Below are 5117 nucleotides of genomic sequence, written 5' to 3' on the forward strand. Positions count from 1 at the left end.
AAGAATTGCGGTAGTCATTTTAAGAGGGAGGGAATTTCTCCAAGAGGACATTGGCTTGAAGAGTCTCACACATCTTCATGCCTTCACCAAGAATCTCGGTCACCATATTCTCATAGTCATGGACTTGAGTAATGATAGGCTTCTCATCATCCATTTAGATGTGGATCCACTTGCCCACCACATACTTCTTTTTCCCGGCATCATCCGCTCCATATTTCTTCTCCAAAGAATCCCAAATGACCTTGCTTAACCTAAAATTGACAAACAAATCAAACAAAGTGTTGTTTATGTGGTTAAGGAGATGACAACGAACTAGCTTGTTGTCCTTCTCCTTCTTCAAAGCTTCCGTTGTGGCCGCCGGAATTGCGGCCATAGCGGTTTTAGCATCTTCTTCCGCCTTCTTGAGTATTTAAATAACATCTTCTTCAAAACATATTTTATTTCAATTCCAATTGTTCAAAAAAGATTAGTAACTTTTGTGACCATCTCTTATAGTTGTTACTATCTGAAGGTTCCAACTTAAAGAGGTCGGGAAGAGACTTCACAATACTATTAGTAATAGACATAATTTCCTTTTCAAATTGTTGTAAATAAAGGAGTAGTCTAGTACAAATAGTATAAATGTATAAGCAAGACCGAAAAAGTGATCTCACAAAAATGGAATGAGAACGGTGTGTCGTGAATGGCGTGTCTTGAAGCAAATTCACTGACTTGAAAACAAAATTCTGACGCAACAGGGGTGCTCAGTTGTATTCGTCGGCACCTTCCCTAAGTTTAACACACCACTTCCACTCAAAGGCACTTTTGGGTGGAAAGTTGGAGTCAAGTAACTTATGCCCAATATAGAGTATATGTTTAGCTTATGTGTTTGATGTATTTTCAAGTGTATGAAATCAGAAAATCATACTTCAATTTATAATGAAGGATGGAAGAAGATAGAAGATCATAGAAGAATATTTTCCATCAATGAAGAAATAAAATCAGAATAAACATGGTGATTTAATCACCTTAATCAAGCTCTTAAATGGGGGGTTACAAGGAATTAATCAAGAAATCAAGAAGAGGAATCCAAGAATAAACCGTTGGAGTCCAACGTGCAAACTCGCACATTGGGCGAAAGCCCAAAAAAGTTTAGGCTGCTTGCACGCCCGGTCGGGCGGAAGTCTTTTCCAGACTTCTTCTCGGGCCCGATCCGGCTCAGCTCGCCCGGTCGGGCAGCGTAACCCCAAAAATTTACGACTCTTTTCGCTCCCGATCGGACGAGCTCCACCCGATCGGGCAGCTGAACCTGACGTCTTGAATTCCCTTTCTTTATTCCAACAGCAATTGCCACATCATCCAATCCATCTTATTATGCTCCAACAAATAATTAAAATGTGTCACTCACTTGGATACCAAAACACAAGGTGAAAATTCACCTCCAATCGTATGTGACGATGAAAACCTAAGCATATAGATAAGTACGTAATATAATGAACTTTATTAACATAAAAAATTGCGTAAAATGCAAATAAAAATAACTTTAAGAATTGGACAAATTATTTATTAATAGCATAACATAACATAAATTGCTTAATTCATAAGAAGGATACCTAGATTATATACATTAACATTACAAGGACATAATTCATACCAAATCATATTTTATCTTTTCTAATTAAGCTATCATATAGGTGTAGTCTACTTTTATTATAATTTTGGGGCTCATAAGACATAATTTTGTGCCAAATAATGCTTAATTTTCTACGTTCTTAAGCTTAGCATCATTTTCTTTCGAAGGTGCATTTGACCAGAACCAATTGGTGAAGGCATCAAGAGTATCGGCATCGGCTCTGTAGTGTTTCTGAGTGAATTCAACAACATCAGCCCATGTAAAATCTGGATACTTCCTTTGCTTATTGACTAATATTTCCGATGGTGGTGTAACAACTTTGTGGTCCGCCGGGCATAGGAAGAACGCCATTGTATTCCTCGCCACCTTCTCATTCACTATTGCCCGGTGCAAACAACTCTTGTATTCCCCGTTCGTCATAGCCTGCATTTCATTTTAAGGTTACATGCATATGTTAATAAAATTACAGAGTAGTTTTGCATTGGTATTTTAAATTGACAAATAATACAAACATGTAAGACAATATATATGGGATATTGATTTTCTTAGACAAGTGCTAAACTTTGTCATGTGATTTTCCCAAAATTAAAATATTAAACATTTAACGCACATTAAATGATGCTTGATTTTTTTCGTTAATCATATATCAATTTACAAGTAGTCTATTTGAATTATATATCAGTTACATTATGCAATAAATGTGTGTGAAATGTAAGACTAGAATGCATTGCTTGTAATGTGCACTCAAGTCATCAAGTGTGAAGCACCTCGTGTGTTTGCACAATTGTACATTCTTCTCTTATGTCTGCGCATGTAAGATGCATGTTATAGGCTATAACAACACACAAAAGCCTTTTAATTTGGGTGTACAATGCAATATGCAACATTGACTATTACCCGTTTATTTTTATTCTGTTTGGCAATTTTTACTCGATTTTTTGTGATTTTCAATTTATCAATAAAACTAAAAGTATATTTAAAAATTGTAACGAATCTAATAAGTTTTCGATCACATTATAATATTTTTTTTATACAATCATCAAATATATCCGGAACTTTTTACTTTTAGGTGAATATCAAGTGTAAAACGACGAAAAAGAACGGATGAAATAGATTTTTCAAATCTACGCATACTATTGTTGGGGACAAACTCATGCTCGGATTTTCCTATCGATTATATAATGAGGACAATCTGTTCAATATGCCCCTATTTAAGAGGCAATAATTGTAGTCCAAAAGGCCAATATTTGTCTATGGTATGTCTTATTAAGAACAAAACAACATAATCATCCTGTTACCTAGGAGTCTACGAGAATTGTGATAAGAAACCGTACCATCAAGGTATCTCCAATGTTTATGACTAGTGCATCATTGCGAGGTTCGACTAAATGCCACTCGTTGTTGACAAACACTTCTAGACCTTCAATTTCATTTTGGTACAACAATGTTAAGGATGTCGGATCGCAATGCGGCCCTGTTCCGAGGACTAGATTTGGCTCGTCACAAGGCGGATAATGGTTCAATCGCATGATCGAGTTTGCATCTTCGTAGAAATCGCGATAGTAGGATCTATCTACTCCCAAACTGATAGCCATTAGTTCCAATATCACTAGGGATAGTTTGTGCATTTCGTTGCAGTAGTTTTTGTAAATTGTCCTACAAAAGTATAGAAGGTCAACTTCAATCAGATTATATATATCGTCTCATACTAATTTCACTTACCTTAAAAACATTAATAGCATTATTATAATAAAATTAAATAGATTCACACACTTAAAATGATTTTTGAAAGTCCATTCAAATTTATTATCATATGTGGACTGATTTGAAAATAAAACAAAATTGATTATTCATATAACAACAAATACTAAATTAATAAATATCAAAACAGATTTGCTCTCCAAAAAATAATATCTTTGATGATCTTCTCTCATTGGTAAAATATCATACCATAACATATTTCCATAATATGTACATTAATCAAAATTTAAAACATTTAATACATGGACAAATAATGCAAGTACGTTTAACATGACACTTATTTTTCTTACATCAGCACTTAACAATAAATCTCATTTAGACATCAGATAATTGAACTCCTACCACATAAATCACATGAATTTCAAATTTTTTGTTACACTATTATTGTTTCATTAAATCATGGACTTAAACCCAAGACTAGATCACGTATTAGCAAAAATAATATTTATTGTACGCTTACCCCATAGGCTCAAACTCGTTGCCTAACGCCGAGGTGAAGTAATCCACCACAGAATCGCCGTCGGACATGGCACGGTGAGGGAAAGATAACGTCTCTTTCCATGGTAAATTCACCGTCAAACGATCAGCATGAGCCACGGACAAGCCCCATAACGAACCACGCTTTTTCACGGCCTTTGCCTTTTCTGAGGGTGGCAGACTAAAAAAATGACCTATATTGTTATAAACCTCATTCAAGAGTGTTGGGTCGACCCTGTGGTTAATCACTTGAAAAAAAACCGTGATTCGTACAAGCTTCCCTGAGGGTTTTGGAAGCTTGTTTGGTGGCAGTTTCGTCTCCCCTAATAAACCCTTCAAGATCTATTATTGGGGCGTCGAGTTTCTTTTTAGGTTGATTGATATCATCACTAAGAGACCAAATGAATTTTTTTGGGACATTGGTAGTTTGTTTTTGCACCATGGAATTTTTCTTTTGGGATGGTTGATTCCATGGTGTGACAAAGCTAGAAATAATGGATACACTTGAATCCATTGCTCAATATTTAATAATAATGAGTTGTATAACAAAAATGAATGAATGAATGAAAGTGTAGGATAATTGGAGGTATTTATAGGGAGATACGAAGTATAACCTAGGGGTGATTTGGGCTGAAAAAATACAACATTATAGGAGTGTAAGGATTTTGAATGGGTTTTACACGTAAGTCTAGCTATTATGCATTTATAAGCCTAGTCACTGCCTAAATATTACTTCATATCTTACTTCATCTGTGTTCTCTCAGCTAACTTTTGCTAAACTAAAATTAATTTTACTTATCTAAAATTATTTTTTGTTGAACTTGATTTTTTTGTTCTTTCTGATTAAAACTTACTTTCACATATCTTTTATTATATGTTGTTCTTTGAAATTACTGATTTTTGCTTATATATCTTTTATTATATATTGTTCTTTGAAATTACTGATTTTTGCTTATTAAAATTTATTTTTAATGAAGTAATATTATCTTTGCTAAATTTAACTGAAATTATTTTTACTGAATATTATTTGAATAAGTTGAAGAAAACAGGGTCTTAGTTTGACAATAAGGTGGTTTGAATTACAATTTTTATATCTATAAGCTAAAACAAGTCAATGAGGTCTTGTTCTCTTCATCTAATTCTTGCTGAACTTTTTTTTTTTTTTTTACTTAAGTGAAATTATTTTTAATGAATAATATTTATATTTGTTCTTTATAGTTACTGATTTTTATTAATTAAAACTTATTTTACTAAGATATGTGTTCTC

At 33.7% G+C, this 5117-nt stretch overlaps 1 pseudogene; it reads right to left on the minus strand.

The window, feature by feature from the left end:
* Positions 1–1576: 1576 nt before the first annotated feature.
* On the minus strand, positions 1577–4382 carry LOC110685613 (annotated as a pseudogene).
* Positions 4383–5117: the final 735 nt, after the last annotated feature.

The sequence above is a fragment of the Chenopodium quinoa genome, unplaced genomic scaffold (assembly GCF_001683475.1).
Source record: "Chenopodium quinoa cultivar QQ74 unplaced genomic scaffold, ASM168347v1, whole genome shotgun sequence".
NCBI classification, from domain to species: Eukaryota; Viridiplantae; Streptophyta; class Magnoliopsida; order Caryophyllales; family Amaranthaceae; genus Chenopodium; species Chenopodium quinoa.